Here is a 24,058-nt window from a genome sequence, read left to right as displayed (position 1 = left end):
TTATGATAAAATAATATATCTTAGTATGATATATATACAGTTAAATGTTGTTACAACGATAATCGTTACATTTATGTCTCGTTTTGAAATTCTTAAGTTAGTAGTCTTGTTTTACATATGTAGTTCATTGTTAATATACATAATGACATGTTTACTTATCATTTTTCATGATTAAACATAGTGTAATAATATCTTAATATGATTTATATGTAATTAGTAAGACGTTGTTATAACGATAATCGTTATATATATCGTTTCGAGTTTCTTAATTCACTAAACACAATTTTATGTATATAACTCATTGTTAAAATACCTAATGAGATACTTACTTATCATAATATCATGTTAATTATATATATAATCATATATATGTCATCATATAGTTTTTACAAGTTTTAACGTTCGTGAATCACCGGTCAACTTGGGTGGTCAATTGTCTATATGAAACATATTTCAATTAATCAAGTCTTAACTAGTTTGATTGCTTAATATGTTGGAAACACTTAATCATGTAAATATCAATTTCATTTAATATATATAAACATGGAAAAGTTCGGGTCACTACAGTACCTACCCGTTAAATAAATTTCGTCCCGAAATTTTAAGCAGTTGGAGGTGTTGACGTATCTTCTGGAAATAAGTGCTGGTATTTCTTCTTCATCTGATCTTCTCGTTCCCAGATGAACTCGGGTCCTCTATGAGCATTCCATCTAACTTTAACAATTGGTATCTTGTTTTGCTTAAGTCTTTTAACCTCACGATCCATTATTTCGACGGGTTCTTCGACGAATTGAAGTTTTTCGTTGATTTGGATTTTGTCTAACGGAATAGTGAGATCTTCTTTAGCAAAACATTTCTTCAAATTTGAGACGTGGAAAGTGTTATGTACAGTCGCGAGTTTTTGTGGGAATTCAAGTCGGTAAGCTACTGGTCCGACACGATCAATAATCTTGAATGGTCCTATATACCTTGGATTTAATTTCCCTCATTTACCAAATCGAACAACGCCTTTCCAAGGTGCAACCTTAAGCATGACCATCTCTCCAATTTCAAATTCTATATCTTTTCTTTTAATGTCGGCGTAGCTCTTTTGTCGACTTTGGGCGGTTTTCAACCATTGTTGAATTTGGATGATCTTCTCGGTAGTTTCTTGTATTATCTCCGGACCCGTAATCTGTCTATCCCCCACTTCACTCCAACAAATCGGAGACCTGCACTTTCTACCATAAAGTGCTTCAAACGGCGCCATCTCAATGCTTGAATGGTAGCTGTTGTTGTAGGAAAATTCTGCTAACGGTAGATGTCGATTCCAACTGTTTCCAAAATCAATAACACATGCTCGTAGCATGTCTTCAAGCATTTGTATCATCCTTTCGCTCTGCCCATCAGTTTGTGGATGATAGGCAGTACTCATATCTAGATGAGTTCCTAATGCTTGCGGTAATGTCTGCCAGAATCTTGAAATAAATCTGCCATCCCTATCAGAGATAGTAGAGATTGGTATTCCATGTCTGGAGACGACTTCCTTCAAATACAGTCGTGCTAACTTCTCCATCTTGTCATCTTCTTTTATTGACAGGAAGTGTGCTGATTTGGTGAGATGATCAACTATTACCCAAATAGTATCAAAACCACTTGCAGTCCTTGGCAATTTAGTGATGAAATCCATGGTAATGTTTTCCCATTTCCATTTCGGGATTTCGGGTTGTTGAAGTAGACCTGATGGTTTCTGATGCTCCGCTTTGACCTTAGAACACGTCAAACATTCCCCTACGTATTTAGCAACATCGGCTTTCATACCTGGCCACCAAAAATGTTTCTTGAGATCCTTGTACATCTTCCCTGTTTCAGGATGTATTGAGTATCTTGTTTTATGAGCTTCTCTAAGTACAATTTCTCTCATATCTCCAAATTTTGGTACCCAAATTCTTTCAGCCCTATACCAGGTTCCGTCTTCCCGAATATTAAGATGCTTCTCCGATCCTTTGGGTATTTCATCCTTTAAGTTTCCCTCTTTTAAAACTCCTTGTTGCGCCTCCTTTATTTGAGTAGTAAGGTTAGTGTGAATCATTATATTCATAGATTTTACACGAATGGGTTCTCTGTCCTTTCTGATCAAGGCGTCGGCTACTACATTTGCCTTCCCTGGGTGGTAACGAATCTCAAAGTCATAATCATTCAACAATTCAATCCATCTGCGCTGCCTCATGTTCAGTTGTGTCTGATTAAATATGTGTTGAAGACTTTTGTGGTCGGTATATATTATACTTTTGACCCCATATAAGTAGTGCCTCCAAGTCTTTAATGCAAAAACAACCGCTCCTAATTCCAAATCATGCATCGTATAATTCTGCTCGTGAATCTTCAATTATCTAGACGCATAAGCAATTACTTTCGTTCGTTGCATTAATACACAACCGAGACCTTGCTTTGAGGCGTCACAATATATCACAAAATCATCATTCCCTTCAGGTAATGACAATATAGGTGCCGTAATTAACTTTTTCTTCAACAATTGAAACGCTTTTTCTTGTTCATCCTTCCATTCAAATTTCCTCCCTTTATGCGTTAATGCAGTCAAGGGTTTTGCTATTTTAGAAAAATCTTGGATGAATCTCCTGTAATAACCAGCTAGCCTTAAAAATTGGCGTATGTGTTTCGGAGTTTTTGGGGTTTCCCACTTTTCAACGGTTTCAATCTTTGCTGGATCCACCTGAATACCTTCTTTGTTCACTATATGGCCGCGGAATTGAACTTCTTCCAACCAAAATGCACACTTTGAAAACTGTCTTGAAAACTTAGCGTACAGTTTTTCTTTTCTCAGCAACTCTAGCACATTTCTCAAATGTTCTTCGTGCTCTTGATCATTCTTTGAGTAAATAAGTATGTCATCGATGAAAACAATGACAAACTTGTCAAGATATGGCCCACACACTCGGTTCATGAGGTCCATGAACACAGCTGGTGCGTTAGTCAATCCAAATGGCATAACAATAAACTCGTAATGACTGTAACGCGTCCTAAAAGCAGTCTTTGGAATATCATCCTCCTTCACTCTCATTTCATGATATCCAGAACGTAAATCGATCTTCGAATAAACAGACGAGCCTTGTAGTTGATCAAATAAGTCGTTGATTCTCGGTAGTGGGTAGCGGTTCTTGATGGTAAGTTTGTTCAACTCTCAGTAGTCGATACACAACCTAAATGTACCATCTTTCTTCTTGACAAACAAAACAGGAGCTCCCCATGGTGATGTGCTTGGTCGAATGAAACCACGCTCTAAAAGTTCCTGTAACTGACTTTGTAATTCTTTCATTTCGCTGGGTGCGAGTCTGTATGGAGCACGAGCTATTGGTGCAGCTCCTGGTACAAGGTCTATTTGAAATTCAACGGATCGATGTGGGGGTAATCCTGGTAATTCTTTCGGAAATACGTCGGGAAATTCTTTTGCGACGGGAACATCACTGATGTTCTTTTCTTCAGGTTTAACTTCCTCGATGTGTGCTAGAATGACGTAACAACCTTTTCTTATTAGTTTTTGCGCCTTCAAACTACTAATAAGATTTAACTTCGCGTTGTTCTTTTCTCCGTACACCATTAAAGGTTTTCCTTTTTCACGCATAATGCGAATCGCATTTTTGTAACAAACGACCTCTGCTCTTACCTTCTTCAACCAGTCCATGCCAATTATTACATCAAAACTTCCTAACTCGACTGGTATTAAATCAATTTTAAATGTTTCATCCCCCGGTTTAATTTCTCTCTCCCGACATATATTATTTGCTGAAATTAATTTACCATTTGCTAATTCGAGTAAAAATTTACTATCCAAAGACGTCAATGGGAAACTTAATTTAGCACAAAATTCTCTACTCATATAGCTTCTATCTACACCCGAATCAAATAAAACATAAGCAGATTTATCGTCAATAAGAAACGTACCTGTAACAAGCTCCGGGTCTTCCTGTGCTTCTGCCGCATTAATATTGAAAACTCTTCCACGGCCCTGCCCATTAGTATTCCCCTGATTCGGGAAATTTTTAATAATGTGGCCCGGTTTTCCACATTTATAACAAACAGCGTTGGTATTACTTGCTCCGACACTATTCGTTTCGGCATTACTTGTTTCGACATTATTTGTTCCTTTAATTCTGTTAAACTTTGGTCCGTAGACCTCACACTTTGTCGCGCTATGACCATTTCTTTTACACCTGTTGTAAAATGTCGTGCAAAACCCCTGATGATTTTCTTCACACCTATGACATGGCTGTTTTTGGTTTTTGTTGCCATTTTTGTTATTGAGGTTGTTGTTGGGATTGTTATTGTTGTTGAAATGGTTGTTGTAGTTGTTGTTGTTGTTGGGATATTTGTTGTAGTTATTGTTAGGATTGCGGTTATTGTTGCGATTGTTGTTGCGGTTGTTGGGATAGTTGTTGCGATTGTGGTTGTAATTGTTATTGTTGTTGTACTGGTGACTCTTGTCACCGTTTTCCTTCCACTTCCTTTTGAGTTGTTTCGTGTTGGCTTCTGTAACATCCCGCCTTTTTCCATTTACTTTTCCGTTATACTTATATAAAGTCCGTTATATGTTTATAACATCTCTCGTTGATACGCATTTTAAATTATCTCGTTTAGGTAATTCCCGCACCCGAACGAAAGTTGAGGGACTAAACTTGACAAAGGATCAAACCCTTGACTAGGTCAAAGGGTCAAACCCCTTTCACCCATTCATTATCATCTCCATCTCTCTCTCTTCCTCTCTAGCAAGAACACACACCCATTTACCAAATTCATTCAATCATCATCTAAATTCGATCTAGGAGGCTTACAACAAAATAAACTACATATTTGTGATCCTCTCTTCATCCTCTTCATTTTGGTACCAACTTCATCTCATTTGGGTAACTTTCTAAAATCACTAGATTTTGTGTTCTTGATGTTTTTAACTTATAAAAGTGTTAATTAGTGTCTATGGCTCAAGTCTAACATGAATATATGATTTATATGCTCGATCTCGTTGTTTTAGTGTAACTAGCATGAACTTGAATTTTGGTGTGTTGTTCTTGAATTTAGGATGATCATATGTTGTTAGATGTTAAAAGTTGATGTTTTAATTGTGTTACTAGCATCACTAGCTTCAATTTGATGTGTAGGTTGCCTTAGAAAACTTCATGAACTTGATTATTGATTTTGGTGAATTTGGGTTAGGGTTTGATGAACTTGAAATGGACTTTTGATGCATTGAATGCCATGGATTATTATTGGTAAGTGTTTAGTTGGATTGTATGCTTGATTACCTTCGAAACGGCATATCATTCATGTAAATTGGTTGCCCGAATCATTGAATTGCATTTATGAACTTGTATGCGGTTAATGTTAAGCATTAGATGCGGTTTTGGTTGTTGTAATAGGTAGATTGATTGATGAAATGTGTTTAGTTGTTTTCCTCGTCAAATTACCTTCCCAACGGTATAAGATACTTGTCTTGATTGTTTGCGGATCATAAATGGTGATTGTTTGAAGTTAGGTTCGTGCATAAAACTTAAAAACTGCCAGAATTCTCTGCACAGGTAATGGCGCGGCGCGCCATATACCCGCGCGGCGCGCCAAAGTGGTCTGTCCAACTTTGTCAATTTTCGAATAATGTTTGCTATGCTACGCACCTCCGATTCACATGTAACTTGTTCTAACATGCTCATACATGATTAAAAACCTCAGAAAAATAGTTCGGGACCCGACCCGAACGTGTTGACTTTTTCGTTGACTTTGACCGACCAAAGTTTGACTTTTTGACAAACTTAACCAAATGATTATGCAACCTTCCTAACTTGTTTATATACTTGTATCTTGCATGAAACTTGACAATTTGATTTCACATGCTACATAATCGAGTCGTAACGAGCCATAGGACTAATTGAACATCTTTGACCTATCGTGTTTACCGTTATTGATACGACCTATTTGTTTAGGTCAAGACTAGCACTATCCTTCGCACACGTTATTTTGTGAAGTACTTTTCGTACGTGCACTCAAGGTGAGATCATAGTCCCACTTTTACTCTTTTTTTGAACTTACATTTGGGATGAGAAAACATAAACATTTCTTTTACTAAGTGAACACAAGTACAGGAAAACAAACATTCTACATACGAGTTTAGAACAAAATCCTCAATTCGATTATCATTAGTTACACTTGCCGGGTGTAAGCGAGAACTTATGTTGTATGGACCCATATGGGTTTGACAAACCCTCATTCAAACGGTTCGCTACCGTTTACGAATGAAATATATTTTCGAGAAACAGTGTATGTTCTAGCACTAAGTGATGGGGTTCAATGGAAGGAATGTTAAGCATTGATAATTGGGTGCTCGTGAAACAAACTTTTGGAATGTATTACTATTATCTCATTGTTGCAAATCTTGTGGTTCACTTGTACTTACTTACTTAAACCTATGATTTCACCAACATTTTCGTTGACAGATTTCTATGTTTTTCTCAGGTCCTTGAACGATACATGATACATGCTTCCGCTCACTATTTTGATACTTGCATTGGATGTCGAGTATATATATGCATACATGGAGCGTCTTTTGGCTACTTTTAAATTGTGTCGCATAAGTTTCACATGTACTTATAACTTTGTAATGTAACTTGTGGTGGAACAATTCTTATAAACTTTGAACAATCTGTACATTTGAAATGAATGCGACATATCTTTTGGTCAAACGTGGTTTTAAAGACTTATGACCACGTAACGGGACCTAAGTAGACGGCGCCGTCAAACATGATTTGGTCGGGTCGCTACAGATGGTATCAGAGCGTTGGTTGTAGGGATTTAGAGTTCATTGGTGTCAACCTCGAGTCATAGGGTACATTGGTGAGTCTAGACTACAACCGGCATATAGACTTGAAGTAGGAATTACTTGACTACTTGTGCATATATACTCGAACGCTTCTACTCATATCTACTCTTAGTTCATCTTAATCTCACGTTGTTTAATTTGATTGACACGCCACCTTGACTATATGAAATGATGTCGAATGCACATATGAATCAGGGTAATATAATTTCCGAGATTATATTACGGTGACTCATATGAACGTTCCGACATTATGACATAAAGAATTTAAGGCGAGTCGAGGAAAAATTTCTCTTTATCTTTATTCTATATCACGGTTAGTATTATTGAGAATACTAATCAATGATATTCTTGTGTCTTGAAGGAACAATGGCTCCTCGTCGTGTACGCCGCAATGAAACTCCCGAACAAGCTCTCGAACGGATGATAGCTACCGCCATAGATGCGGCCATGGCCGGTCACTCATCCAACAACAACAACAATAATAACAACAACCACAACAACCACAACAATGGAGCCGGTAACTCAAACGAGGGATGCTCCTATAAAGCTTTCATGGGGTGCAAACCTCACACTTTCGATGGAACCGGGGGACCGGTCGTGCTCACCCGATGGTTTGAACAAACGGAAGCCGTCTTTAGCATAAGCGGTTGTCGGGACCAAGACAAGGTCAAATAATCCACTCACACCTTCGCCGGTGTCGCTCTTACATGGTGGAATACTTATGTACAATCGGTGGGTACCGATGAAGCTCACGCCCTCTCTTGGGCCGACTTGAGGGAAAAGATGATTGTCGAATATTTCCCTCGTGAAGAAACCCGAAGGCTCAAACAAGAGCTTAGAACCTTAAAGGCGATCGGAAATGATCTCAAGGCTTACAATCAACGATTTTCCGAACTAGCCTTGATGTGCCCAAATCTTGTGAACCCTGAAACTTTAAGGGTTGAACTTTACATGGATGGTCTTCCAAAGAGTATCAAACACGGAGTAATGTCATCCAAACCCACTAATCATCAAGAAGCTTCGAACATGGCCCGCAAATTGATAGAAACGGTTGACGAAATCGTAGTTCCGGCACCTAAGGCCGAGGATAAATCGGGCGGCAACAAAAGAAAGTGGGAACCCTCCCAATCAAGCAACAACAACTTTGCTAAGAAGCCTTACACCTCCGACGGCAAGAAGGGTTATGCCGGGAACCTACCTCTTTGCAACAAATGCAACAAACATCACTTTGGTGAATGTGGCAAGTTAATTTGCCACCGGTGCCAAGGAGTTGGTCATAAGGCCAACGATTGTAAAAGTGCCACTCCCGTTGCTCGAAAGTGGCCCAATGCACCAAAGACGGGCACTTGTTACGAATGTGGTCAAATGGGTCATTATAGATATGCATGCCCAAAGAAGAAAGATAACCCCAACACGCGGGGCCGAGCTTTCAACATCAACACCGAGGAAGCCCGGGATGACACTGAACTAGTCACGGGTACGTTTCTTCTCAACAATTCTTATGTCTCTTGCTTATTCGATTCGGGTGCCGATAAATGCTTTGTATCCAAGACTTTGACTCATTCTTTTAGCACTCCACCTCTTCCATTAGATACCACTTATACCATTGAAGTGGCTAACGGGAAACTATTAAGTGCCGACACATATTACCGGGGGTGTACGTTAAACATTTTGGGTAAGGAATTTGAAATTGACTTGTTACCCATGGAACTAGGAAGCTTTGATGTAATAATCGGTATGAATTGGTTAGTCAAAACGAAATCTCACATCCTTTGTGATCTTAACGCAATCCGAATTCCTATCGAGAATGGTGAACCTTTGATTGTTTATGGCGATAAGAGTTGCACCAGACTCAACCTCGTTTCGTGCCTTAAAGTTAGAAAACTACTCCGTAAGGGTTGTTTTGCGATCCTTGCCCACGTTAAGAAAGTCGAGTCCGATGAGAAGCATATCGATGATGTGCCAATTGTTAGTGACTTTTCCGATGTATTTCCCGACGAATTGCCGGGTCTTCCACCTCATCGACCGGTTGAATTCCAAATCGATCTTATTCCGGGAGCCGCACCCGTAGCACGTGCACCGTATAGACTTGCTCCTTCCGAAATGCAAGAATTGCAAAGTTAAATCCAAGAACTACTTGACCGTGGTTTTATCCAACCTAGCCATTCACCTTGGGGCGCTCCGATTTTGTTTGTTAAAAAGAAAGACGGATCCCTACGAATGTGCATTGATTATCGTGAACTAAATAAATTGACGGTTAAGAACCGATATCCTCTTCCTCGCATCGATGACCTTTTTGATCAACTATAAGGGTCTTGTGTATATTCGAAAATCGATCTCCGCTCAGGTTATCATCAATTAATAAGGGGGAAGATGTCTCCAAAACCGCTTTCCGAACTCGTTATGGTAGTTATGAATTTCTTGTAATGCCATTTGGTCTCACTAACGCACCGGCGGTGTTCATGGATCTTATGAACAGCGTGTGCAAACCGTATCTTGACAAATTCGTTATCGTGTTCATCGATGATATTTTAGTCTATTCGAAAAGCGAAGAAGAACACGAGGAACACCTCCGACTTGTGCTTGAACTTTTAAGACAAGAACAACTCTATGCCAAATTCTCCAAGTGTGAATTTTGGTTAAAGGAAGTTCAATTTCTTGGTCATGTTGTAAGTGATCAAGGTATTAAAGTCGATCCCACGAAAATCGAAGCCATTAGTAAATGGGAGACTCCTACTACTCCTACTCACATTCGTCAATTCTTGGGTCTCGCCGGGTACTATCGTAGATTCATCGAAAACTTCTCTTTGGTTGCACGTCCTCTAACCGCATTAACTCACAAGGGAAAGAAATTCATTTGGACGACCGAACATGAATCCGCATTCCAAATCTTGAAAACGAAGCTAACCACCGCTCCTATCTTGTCACTTCCCGAAGGCAATGATCACTTTGTTGTATATTGCGATGCCTCGAAACATGGTTTTGGGTGTGTATTGATGCAACGAACGGAAGTCATTGCTTATGCTTCTCGATAACTCAAAATTCATGAACGAAACTATACGACACATGATCTCGAACTCGGAGCCGTTGTCTTTGCACTTAAAATGTGGAGACACTATCTTTATGGAACCAAGAGTACTATCTTCACCGATCACAAAAGCCTTCAACACATCTTCGATCAAAAGCAACTAAACATGAGACAACGACGGTGGATTGAAACTTTGAACGATTACGATTGCGAGCTTCATTACCATCCCGGGAAGGCAAACGTAGTAGCCGATGCCTTAAGTCGAAAAGAAAGAGTGGTGCCTCTTCGTGTCCGAGCTTTAAACATCACCATTCACACCAACCTTAATAGCCAAATTCGGGTAGCCCAAGATGAGGCTCTCAAGGATGAAAACCTTTCACACGAGCTCTTGAATATTCTCGTCTCTCGATTCAAAATTAGGGAGACCGGACTCCGATATTACGCCGGAAGGATTTGGGTGCCTAGTTATGGGGACCTACGAAGCCTTATTTTAGATGAAGCCCATAAGTCACGATACTCGATTCACCCCGGTGCCAATAAGATGTACCACGACCTTAAACAACTATATTGGTGGCCGAACATCAAAAGAGACGTAGCTACTTATGTTTCCAAGTGTTTGACATGTTCCAAAGTCAAAGCCGAACACCAAAGACCGTCCGGACTACTTCAACAACCCGAGATCCCGCAATGGAAGTGGGAAAGGATAACGATGGATTTTAACACCAAGCTACCAAAAACGACGGGCGGTTATGATACCATTTGGGTTATTGTTGACCGTCTCACCAAATCCGCACACTTCCTTGCCATGAAAGAAACGGACAAAATGGAGAAACTTGCACAACTTTACATTAAGGAGATCGTAGCCCGACACGGTGTACCTTTATCGATTATCTCCGACCGAGATGGCCGTTTCGTTTCTAGATTTTGGCGTACTTTGCAAGAAGCATTGGGAACGCGTTTAGACATGAGCACCGCATATCATCCTCAAACCGATGGACAAAGCGAACGTACAATTCAAACCTTAGAGGACATGTTACGAGCTTGCGTGGTTGATTTCGGAAAAGCTTGGGACAAGCACTTACCTCTCGCCGAATTCTCCTACAACAATAGTTATCACGCGAGTATTAACGCCGCACCATTCGAAGCATTATATGGCCGAAAATGTCATTCTCCTCTTTGTTGGGCCGAAGTAGGTGACAAACAAATCACCGGTCCCGAACTTATTCATGAAACAACCGAGAAGATCGTTCAAATCCGAGATAGGCTTCGGACGGCCCGGAGTCGTCAAAAGAGTTATACCGACAAACGACGCAACGACCTCGAATTTCAAGTCAGTGACCGAGTAATGTTAAAAGTCGCACCTTGGAAAGGTGTAATTCATTTTGGGAAACGCGGGAAGCTAAATCCGCGGTATATTGGTCCTTTCGAAATCTTGGAGCGTATTGGCACCGTTGCTTATCGTTTAGATCTTCCGCCTCAATTGAACTCCGTTCATCCTACCTTCCATGTATCTAAGTTGAAAAAGTGTCTTGCCGAACCCGATATCGTCATCCCTCTCGAAGAACTTACTATTGATGACAAACTTCATTTTGTGGAGGAACCGGTTGAAATTGTGGACACCTCCGTCAAGACATTGAAACAAAGCCGAATCCCGATTGTCAAGGTTTGTTGGAATGCCAAAAGAGGACCCGAGTTTACTTGGGAAAGACAAGATCAAATGCAAAGGAAGTATCCTCATCTATTCGTGAATTCGGAAACGCAAGATCTCGAGGAAGAAACAACGACTACTACGCCTACTTAAATTTCGGGACGAAATTTCTTTTAAGGAGTAGGTAATGTAACATCCCGCCTTTTTCCATTTACTTTTCCGTTATACTAATATAAAGTCCGTTATATGTTTATAACATCTCCCATTGATACGCGTTTTAAATTATCTCGTTTAGGTAATTCCCGCACCCGAACGAAAGTTGAGGGACTAAACTTGACAAGGGATCAAACCCTTGACTAGGTCAAAGGGTCAAACCCCTTTCACCCATTCATTATCATCTCCATCTCTCTCTCTTTCTCTCTAGTAAGAACACACACCCATTTACCAAATTCATTCAATCATCATCTAAATTCGATCTAGGAGGCTTACAACAAAATAAACTACATATTTGTGATCCTCTCTTCATCCTCTTCATTTTGGTACCAACTTCATCTCATTTGGGTAACTTTCTAAAATCACTAGATTTTGTGTTCTTAATGTTTTTAACTTATAAAAGTGTTAATTAGTGTCTATGGCTCAAGTCTAACATGAATATATGATTTATATGCTCGATCTCGTTGTTTTAGTGTAACTAGCATGAACTTGAATTTTGGTGTGTTGTTCTTGAATTTAGGATGATCATATGTTGTTAGATGTTAAAAGTTGATGTTTTAATTGTGTTACTAGCATCACTAGCTTCAATTTGATGTGTAGGTTGCCTTAGAAAACTTCATGAACTTGATTATTGATTTTGGTGAATTTGGGTTAGGGTTTAATGAACTTGAAATGGACTTTTGATGCATTGAATGCCATGGATTATTATTGGTAAGTGTTTAGTTGGATTGTATGCTTGATTACCTTCGAAACGGCATATCATTCATGTAAATTGGTTGCCCGAATCATTGAATTGCATTTATGAACTTGTATGCGGTTAATGTTAAGCATTAGATGCGGTTTTGGTTGTTGTAATAGGTAGATTGATTGATGAAATGTGTTTAGTTGTTTTCCTCGTCAAATTACCTTCCCAACGGTATAAGATACTTGTCTTGATTGTTTGCGGATCATAAATGGTGATTGTTTGAAGTTAGGTTCGTGCATAAAACTTAAAAACTGCCAGAATTCTCTGCACAGGTAATGGCGCGGCGCGCCATATACCCGCGCGGCGCGCCAAAGTGGTCTGTCCAACTTTGTCAATTTTCGAATAATGTTTGCTATGCTACGCACCTCCGATTCACATGTAACTTGTTCTAACATGCTCATACATGATTAAAAACCTCAGAAAAATAGTTCGGGACCCGACCCGAACGTGTTGACTTTTTTGTTGACTTTGACCGACTAAAGTTTGACTTTTTGACAAACTTAACCAAATGATTATGCAACCTTCCTAACTTGTTTATATACTTGTATCTTGCATGAAACTTGACAATTTGATTTCACATGCTACATAATCGAGTCGTAACGAGCCATAGGACTAATTGAACATCTTTGACCTATCGTGTTTACCGTTATTGATACGACCTATTTGTTTAGGTCAAGACTAGCATTATCCTTCGCACACGTTATTTTGTGAAGTACTTTTCGTACGTGCACTCAAGGTGAGATCATAGTCCCACTTTTACTCTTTTTTTGAACTTACATTTGGGATGAGAAAACATAAACATTTCTTTTACTAAGTGAACACAAGTACAGGAAAACAAACATTCTACATACGAGTTTAGAACAAAATCCTCAATTCGATTATCATTAGTTACACTTGCCGGGTGTAAGCGAGAACTTATGTTGTATGGATCCATATGGGTTTGACAAACCCTCATTCAAACGGTTCGCTACCGTTTACGAATGAAATATATTTTCGAGAAACAGTGTATGTTCTAGCACTAAGTGATGGGGTTCAATGGAAGGAATGTTAAGCATTGATAATTGGGTGCTCGTGAAACAAACTTTTGGAATGTATTACTATTATCTCATTGTTGCAAATCTTGTGGTTCACTTGTACTTACTTACTTAAACCTATGATTTCACCAACGTTTTCGTTGACAGATTTCTATGTTTTTCTCAGGTCCTTGAACGATACATGATACATGCTTCCGCTCACTATTTTGATACTTGCATTGGATGTCGAGTATATATATGCATACATGGAGCGTCTTTTGGCTACTTTTAAATTGTGTCGCATAAGTTTCACATGTACTTATAACTTTGTAACGTAACTTGTGGTGGAACAATTCTTATAAACTTTGAACAATCTTTACATTTGAAATGAATGCGACATATCTTTTGGTCAAACGTGGTTTTAAAGACTTATGACCACGTAACGGGACCTAAGTAGACGGCGCCGTCAAACATGATTTGGTCGGGTCGCTACAGCTTCTTCGGCCGCCTGCTCTTTAATTCTTCCTTCAATATGATTTATGATTTTATGAGCCATTCGACTTGCCTTCTGTATAGAAGGGGGCTCGTGTGAACTCACATCTTCTTGAATCCTTACAGGTAACCCTTTTACAAAGGTGTCGATCTTCTCTTCTTCATCTTCGAACGCTCCCGGACGCAATAGGCACAACTCTGTGAATCGTCGTTCATATGTGGTAACATCGAACCCTTGTGTTTGTAACTCTCTAAGTTCTTCCTTGATTTTATTAACTTCGTTTCTAGGATGGTACTGCTCGTTCATCAATTGCTTGAATGCCGACCATGGTAGTGCGTAAGCCGCATTTTGTCCTACCTGTTCAAGATAGGTGTTCAACCACGTTAACGCAGTACCTGTGAAGGTATGCGTAGCGTACTTAACTTTGTCTTCTTCAGTACACTTACTTATGGTAAACACCGATTCGACTTTCTCGATCCACCGTTTCAATCCAATTGGTCCTTCGGTTCCATCAAATTCAAAAGGTTTGCAGGCAGTGAATTCTTTATAGGTGCACCCTACACGATTTCTTGCGCCGTTAGCTGCATTGCTAGATTCAGAGTTATTGTTGGTATGTAGCGCAGCCTGTACTGTGGCTATGTTTGCAGCAAGAAAGGTACGAAATTCCTCTTCACTTATATTCATGATGTGTCGAGTAGTCGGTGCCATTTCCTTCAAAATAGCCAACTAAATCGAGTTAATCATACAGAATATTAAGAGTAGTCAATAGTATTTCATAGCATAATATGAACTTATTTATTAAAGCTTTTTCTTCATATTAGCGTTTTATAAGTTTAAATTCGGGTACTACCTACCCGTTAAGTTCATACTTAGTAGCTAATATACAATTCAACTACTACAATTCCATATGAAAAACTGATTATAATAATATATCACATACAAATATTCTTCAGACTTACAACTTCGCTATATTACATATAACATGAAATATAGTACACTATGATACAGGACAGTTTTGAAGATAAATCTAGTTAATACACAAGTTGTTCAGCAAAGGAAATAAAGACACGTAATTCATAAGTCCAGAAACAAGTCATGCATTCTGGTTTTACTAAGACGACATCCCATCCTTGGTCTTGTGGAAAATAATCGTTATGACCATTGGCTAGGCAGCATGTTGTAATGTCGTCAAAAGGACGAGGGTTTTGTAATGTCCAAAAGCCCCGTAATAATCTAAAAACCTTGTTTCTCACCCCAACTACTGAAACCGTCACTTGTGGGAAGATTTTATTTAAAAGCTGCAATCCGATGTTCTTTTTCTCGCTTTGGTAAGAAGCGAACATCACTAACCCGTAAGCATAATATGCTTCTTTATGTTGCATGTTAGAAGCTCTTTCTAATTCACGAAATCCTATGTTGGGATATGTTGAATCAAAATAGGTTCTTAACCCGTAGTGTAAAATTGCATTTGGGTTCCCCGCATTTAATGCTTTAAAAAAAACACTGCGTAACTTACGGTCTCCCTAATGTGATATACCCCACCTATCAAAGGAAATCCTTTTATAAACTAAGGCATTTCTGGAAAGTCTTTCAAATGTTTGACAAGATAATTTCGCCATAACTAAATGTGCTGATGAATTCTGACCGACTCTAGACAAGATTTCCTCAATCATATCCTCTGGTAGGTCTTCTAAAATATTCGGTTGTCTACCCTTAAAGTCCATTTTGTTTTTATACTGTAAAATAGTCAAGGATTAGATTCGTAATAACAAACAATGCAAGCAATTTTTTACATAGAACATAAAAGTACAAGCACACTACAATACATATAATACATAACATGATTACAACCTTCTAATTTGAATCACTGGTTTCTTCTTTTTCGGACTTGGTTCGTTTTCCTAATTTTCTAAGAATATATGGTGTTTCTCTAATACGATCCGTCATTTTCCATAATGGTTTAGAAAAACTGGTGGTTTAGAGGTTCCCGGGTCATTGTTATATTTTAGGAAATACGGATGTTGCCGATACATATAAAGTTCATCGGGGTTGGAATCGGGTTTCTCTATTTTTATACATTTTCCCTTATTATTTTCTTTCGCTTTATTAAATTGGGTCGAGGTAATTTCTATAACATCATCGGAATCCTCATCGGGATCCGATTCATCGGAAAATTGGTAATCTTCCCAATATTTTGCTTCCTTGACGGAAACACCATTGACCATTATTAACTTTGGTCCGTTGGTTGAGGATTTTCTTTTATTTAACCGATTTACTATTGGTATCAATATTTCTTCCTCCGGAACCTCTTCTTCTTCCGGTTCCTCCTCTTCCGGTTCCTCCTCTTCTGGTTCCTCTTCTTCCGGTTCCTCTTCTTCCGGTTCCTCTTCGGGAATTTGTGAATCTTCCCAAAGTATATTCGACTCTTCATTATTATTAGGTGAATCAATGGGATTTATACTAGAGGTAGACATCTATCACACAATATCAAAACACGTTAACAGATTAATATATCACATAATATTTACATGTTAATAATATATAGTTTCCAACAAAAAAATGTTAAGCAATCGTTTTTGAAGAAAAACACGGTCGAAGTCTAGACTCACTAATGCATAACAAACTCGGTAAGACACACTAATACAATTTTCTGGGTCTCTAAGACCAACGCTCGGATACCAACTGAAATGTCCCGTTCATATTGACTATAAACGTTCCATATTAATTGATTTCGTCGCGAGATTTTGACCTCTATATGAGACGTTTTTCAAAGACTGCATTCATTTTTAAAACAACCATAACCTTTATTTTATCTATAAAGGTTTAAAAAGCATTACGTAGATTATCAAATAATAATAATCTAAAATATACCGTTTACACACGACCATTACATAATGGTTTACAATAAGAATATATTACATCAAAAATAAGTTTCTTGAATGCAGTTTTTACATAATATCATACAAGCATGGACTCTAAATCTTGTCCATATTTTAGTATGCAATAGCGGAAGCTCTTAATAATCACCTGAGAATAAACATGCTTAAAACATCAACAAAAATGTTGGTGAGTTATAGGTTTAACCTATATATTATCAAATCATAATAATAGACCACATGATTTCATATTTCAATATACATCCCATACGCAGAGATAAAAATCATTCATATGGTGAACACCTGGTAACCGACATTAACAAGATGCATATAAGAATATCCCCTATCATTTCGGGAAATCCTTCGGACATGATGAAAATGAATTCGAAGTACTAAAGCATCCGGTACTTTGGATGGGGTTCGTTAGGCCCAATAGATCTATCTTTAGGCGTCAATTAGTAGATCGGTTTACTAATTCTTAGGTTACAAAGCAAAAGGGGCATATTCGGCTTCGATCATTCACCCATATAATGTAGTTTCATTTACTTGTGTCTATTTCATAAAATATTTATAAAACTGCATGTATTCTCATCCCAAAATATTAGATTTTAAAAGTGGGACTATAACTCACTTTCACAGATTTTTACTTCGTCGGGAAGTAAGACTTGGCCACTGGTCGATTCACGAACCTATAACAAATATGTACATATATATCAAAGTATGTTCAAAATATATTTATAACATTTTTAATACGTTTTACTGTTTTAAGTTTATTAAGTCAGCTGTCCTCGTTAGTAACCTACAACTAGTTGTCCACAGTTAGATGTACAGAAATAAATTGATATATATTATCTTGAATCAATCCACGACCCTGTGTATACACGTCTCAGGCTAGATCACAACTCAAAGTATATATATTTTTGGAATCAACCTCAACCCTGTATAGCTAACTCCAACATTACTGCATATAGAGTGTCTATGGTTGTTCCAAATAATATATATACATGGGTCGATATGATATGTTAAAACATTTGCATACGTGTCTATGGTATCCCAAGATTACATAATATATTAGAATATAAAGGATGTGTAATTTTGTTTACATGTAAATAAGTCATGAATGATTACTAATATTTTTGTAATTTTATGAGATATTTCATGCTAGTTGCCAAATGATGGTTCCCACATGTGTTAGGTGACTCACATGGGCTGCTAAGAGCTAATCATTGGAGTGTATATACCAATAGTACATACATTTAGAAGCGGTGTATTGTACGAGTACGAATACGGGTGCATACGAGTAGAATTGTTGATGAAACTGAACAAGGATGTAATTGTAAGCATTTTTGTTAAGTAGAAGTATTTTGATAAGTGTCTTGAAGTCTTTAAAAAGTGTATGAATGCATATTAAAACACTACATGTATATACATTTTAACTGAGTCGTTAAGTCATCGTTAGTCGTTACATGTAAATGTTGTTTTGAAACCTTTAGGTTAACGATCTTGTTAAATGTTGTTAACCCATTGTTTATTATATCTAAAGAGATGTTAAATTATTACATTATCATGATATTATGATATAATAATATATCTTAGTATGATATATATACAGTTAAATGTTGTTACAACGATAATCGTTACATATATGTCTCGTTTCGAAATTCTTAAGTTAGTAGTCTTGTTTTACATATGTAGTTCATTGTTAATATACATAATGACATGTTTACTTATCATTTATCATGATTAAACATAGTGTAATAATATCTTAATATGATTTATATGTAATTAGTAAGACGTTGTTATAACGATAATCGTTATATATATCGTTTCGAGTTTCTTAATTCACTAAACACAATTTTATGTATATAACTCATTGTTAAAATACCTAATGAGATACTTACTTATCATAATATCATGTTAATTATATATATAATCATATATATGTCATCATATAGTTTTTACAAGTTTTAACGTTCGTGAATTACCGGTCAACTTGGGTGGTCAATTGTCTATATGAAACCTATTTCAATTAATCAAGTCTTAACAAGTTTGATTGCTTAACATGTTGGAAACACTTAATCATGTAAATATCAATTTCATTTAATGTATATAAACATGAAAAAGTTCGGGTCACTACACCCTCCACCCCGCCGAAGAAGCGGTACCGTTTCGATGGCACCATCATTCCAGGGATTAACGGAGGTCGAGCATTCACTGACACATATGGTCGACGTCGTAGGGTTACCGCCCGAAAGCGGCTTGTTCTGTATCCTGCTGATCCCTTCATCCGTAAGCCTTACCGCTTCGCAGCCTCTACTTCTGGAGCCGGACCGTCTGTACCACCAGCTCTACCAGTACCACCCGTACCGACTGCACCGACTGCACCGCCTTCTCCCTCTGTCGAGGAACTGATGAGGGAGGTGGAGATCCTCCGTGCTCGGGTAGCTGAGCTCGAGGACGAGATGTCTCATGTGTTGGACATCATACACCCACCATCACCGTAGGGCTTTTGTAGTAGATTTCATTATGTAATCTCATTTGTAGTTTTATGTATTACTTATGTATTGTACGAATCTATGCGAATGTATGAAACTTATTATTAATGAATGGAACTTTATGTTGTTTACTTTTTGCACAAGTGTTCTATTTACATTACGGTACGATGGTTTTGTGATAACAGTATCTAGTTGCTCAACTTAATTAACATGTGTTGTGCTGTTTACATGTTGGTTGTTACATACTATATTGTCATATATTGAATGATGGATTTTGACTTGAGTCAAAATTTTTGTTTAGAACATCAATGGCCAACGGACGATCAACACCCACCACAGCCCAAATCGAGGAAATGATCAATGAACGAGTCGCCGCAGCTTTAGCAGAAATGAACCCCCAAGTTCCACCGCCACCGGTTATCCAGCCCATTCGTAATGGGTGTACATACAAAGAGTTTCAAAGCTGCAAGCCCCACAACTTTAGTGGAACGGAGGGGCCAGTTGGTCTCACTAGGTTGTTTGAGAAATTAGAATCTGTGTTTCAAGTTAGTAACTGCTTAGAGGCGAACAAAACCAAGTTTGCTTCATGTACGCTGTCTGACGGCGTACTAACTTGGTGGAACGCACTGGCACAAGCAAATGGTATTGATGAGGTGTTTGCTACCCTATGGGAGGAATTCAAGTGGGCCCTGATTGAAGAGTATTGCCCTAGGACCGAGATCCAGAAAATGGAGATTGAGTTTATGCATGTGAAGGTTGTGCGAAATGACCTCGATGGTTACAACCGTAGGTATCTGGAATTAGCCCTGATGTGCCCTACCATGGTTACCCCGGAGTTTAAGCGCATGGAAAGGTACTTGTGGAGACGTCCTAAGTCCATTAAGGGAAATGTCACCTCGTCTAAGCCACCCAATGTCCCGGAAGCAATGCGCATGTCGCACACTTTAATGAACCAAATCATCATCGATGAACCGAAAAAGGCTAAGTCCGAAGTAGGTAGTAGTGATAAGCGAAAGTGGGATAACAACAAGGGTATAGCCTATGATCAAAACCCGACAAAGCAACATGAGGGTTTCAAAGGAAACAACAACGATTGAAATCCCAATCCAAATACCAACTCGAACCCCAACTACAAGGGTACCCTACCGCAATGCAAGAGGTGCTACAAGAACCATACCGGGTATTGTAATGTGGTTTGTGAAAAGTGCCAACAGACTGGGCATATCGGTAAAGACTGCAAGGTCACCACCTTGAATGTGAAGGCGAACCCCAATGGATCGAAAAAGTGCTACGAATGCAAATAGACGGGCCACTTCAGAAATGCGTGTCCCAACAAAAAAAAGGATGGCGGACCACCCCGTGGTAGAGCTTTCAATGTTAATGCAAGGGATGCACGCGAAAACCCCGACTTGGTGACAGTTATATTCACTATCAACAATCTTTTAGCTTCTGTCCTATTTGATACTGGTGCCGATAGAAGTTACGTATGTAGACATTTTTGCACTAAGATAGATTGGTCGTAAGTTTCTTTAAAATAAAGTATGCTTGTCGAGGTAGCCAACGGTAAACTTGAAAAGGTTGACCAAATTGGCCGAGGAGTTATTATTAACATAGCTGGTGTGGATTTCTAGATTAACCTTGTAACACCCCAGGTAAAACGTTCCCCGTAGCATGATATTGTCCGCTTTGCAGAGATAGGGACGTACCCTTATCTCCCCCGTAGGTTGCTCACGGATATTTCTTGGCGACCACACACGACGAACACTTTCCCAGGAGGTCACCCATCCTAGTAGTGCTCTCGCCTGAGCACGCTTAACTGCAGAGTTCTCATGGGATCTGCTGCGCTTGTGGTCCCAAAACGCATCATGCTAGGAAAGGTATCAACACCCTTATAAGGCATGCTTCGTTCCCCTCTCCAACCGATGTGGGACGGATGTAACACGGATGTTACAATCCTCCCCCCTAATGGGACACAGCGTCCCCGCTGTGCACGTTTGGTCCGGGGCCTGGCTCTGATACCATCTGTAACAGTGGGGACGCATCCCACTCAGTGCCTTCCCAGCTAACCGCCTGGTGACCACTGAGCGTACCTCAGACACTGATTTTACGGCCCGCCTCTCGGCAACGTACAGCCAACCCTAATAGGGACCGCGAGGAGTAAGAGCCAATGCTTCGTCACAGGTAACACTGTGAGAACCCCCTCTACGATTAACCCGCTCATAAACGGCATTAAACCAGCTCTGATACCATCTGTAACACCCCAGGTAAAACGTTCCCCGTAGCATGATATTGTCCGCTTTGCAGAGATAGGGACGTACCCTTATCTCCCCCGTAGGTTGCTCACGGATTTTTCTTGGCGACCACACACGACGAACACTTTCCCAGGAGGTCACCCATCCTAGTAGTGCTCTCGCCTGAGCACGCTTAACTGCAGAGTTCTCATGGGATCTGCTGCGCTTGTGGTCCCAAAACGCGTCATGCTAGGAAAGGTACCCACACCCTTATAAGGCATGCTTCGTTCCCCTCTCCAACCGATGTGGGACGGATGTAACACGGATGTTACAATTTTTCTGTAACACCCCAGCTTAACATGACCACAATATTGTCCGCTTTGCCCGCAGGCGCACGGCTTTTTCTTGGCGACCACACACGAGAAGCACTTCCCCAGGAGGTCACCTATCCTGGTAGTGCTCTCGCCCGAGCACGCTTAACCACAATGTACACGCACTTCTACTCAGCATGTGATCCCAAAACGCGTTGTGTCATTTAAGCGTGAGTATTACCTTATAATCCCATGATCACTCATGTCCGTGGGCAATGTGGGATTTGCCTAGGGTGTTACATTCACCCCCCCCTTAGGGACTCATCGTCCTCGATGAGGTTTGCCCCACCACCCCCAACGACACACGAGTGGCTCTGATACCATTCTGTAACACCCCAGCTTAACATGACCACAATATTGTCCGCTTTGCCCGCAGGTGCACGACTTTTTCTTGGCGACCACACACGAGAAGCACTTTCCCAGGAGGTCACCCATCCTGGTAGTGCTCTCGCCCGAGCACGCTTAACCATAATGTACTCGCACTTCTACTCAGCCTGTGATCCCAAAACGCGTTGTGTCATTTAAGCGTGAGTATTACCTTATAATCCCATGATCACTCATGTCCGTGGGCAATGTGGGATTTGCCTAGGGTGTTACAGACCTGATACCCATTAAGTTGGGAAGCTTTGATGTTATTGTCAGTATGGACTGGTTGACCAAGATAAGGGCCGACATTATCTGTGGAGATAAAGCTCTTCATATACTGCACGGAGACGGCGAGCCAATGATCATTTACGGAGAGAGATGTACCTCGAAGCTGAACCTCATTAGTTGTATGAAAGCACAAAAGATCATGAAGAAGGGACGTCTTGCTGTCCTAGCACATGTGAAAACGGTAGAAACCGAGGTGAAGAGTGTGAACGATGTTCGAATTGTGAACGAGTTTTCCGATGTCTTTCCAGAGGAATTGCCTGGATTGCCGCCACCAAGAGCAGTAGAGTTTCATATCGACTTAGTGCCAGGAGTTTCACCTGTAGCTCGCGCACCTTATCGACTCGCACCTTCCGAAATGCAGGAGTTGTAGAGCCAATTACAAGAACTGTTAGACCGTGGATTTATCCAACCAAGTTTCTCGCCATGGGGCGCACCTGTTTTGTTTGTGAAAAAGAAGGACGGATCATTCCGAATGTGTATCGACTACCGTGAACTCAACAAATTGACGATCAAGAATCGGTATCCTCTTCCCCGAATTGACGATCTTTTTGATCAACTACAAGGATCGAGTGTTTACTCTATCATCGATTTGCGATCCGGTTATCACCAGTTGAGGGAGAAAGAAAGCGATGTGATGAAGACTGCATTCAGAACTCGTTATGGTCATTATGAGTTTCTCGTGATGCCATTTGGTTTAACCAACACACATGCCATGTTCATGAATCTCATGAATCATGTCTGCAAGCCATACCTGGATAAGTTCGTTATCGTCTTCATAGATGATATCCTCATCTACTCCAAAAGCGAAGAAGAACATGAACAACATCTTTGATTAGTGCTTGAACTCTTGAGACAAGAGCAACTTTATGCGAAATTCTCTAAGTGTGAATTTTGGTTGAAGGAAGTCCAATTTCTGGGTCATGTTGTGAGCGACCAGGGTATCAAAGTTGATCCCACCAAGATTGAAGCTATCAGCAAGTGGGAGACCCCCACTACTCCAACTCATATTCGCCAATTTTCAGGTCTCGCCGGTTACTACCGAAGATTTATTGAAGGTTTCTCTCTGATTGCGCGTCCTTTGACCGCGCTGACTCACAAAGGGAAGAAGTTCATTTGGGAACCCGAACAGGAATCTGCAATTCAGACATTGAAGAAGAAGTTAACCACCGCACCTATCTTATCACTTCCTGAAGGCAGTGACGATTTCGTCATTTATTGCGATGCTTCGAAGAGTGGTTTTGGTTGCGTATTAATGCAAAGATCGAAGGTTATTGCCTATTCTTCTCGACAACTAAAGATTCATGATCGGAACTACACTACTCACTATCTCGAACTTGGAGCCATTGTCTTTGCGCTCAAATTGTGGAGACACTATCTTTATGGAACAAAGAGCACTATTTTCACCGATCATAAAAGCCTCCAACACATT

This window comes from Rutidosis leptorrhynchoides, chromosome 4 (genome assembly GCF_046630445.1).
Source record: "Rutidosis leptorrhynchoides isolate AG116_Rl617_1_P2 chromosome 4, CSIRO_AGI_Rlap_v1, whole genome shotgun sequence".
Taxonomy (NCBI): Eukaryota; Viridiplantae; Streptophyta; class Magnoliopsida; order Asterales; family Asteraceae; genus Rutidosis; species Rutidosis leptorrhynchoides.
Note: the sequence above shows the minus strand (reverse complement) of the source record.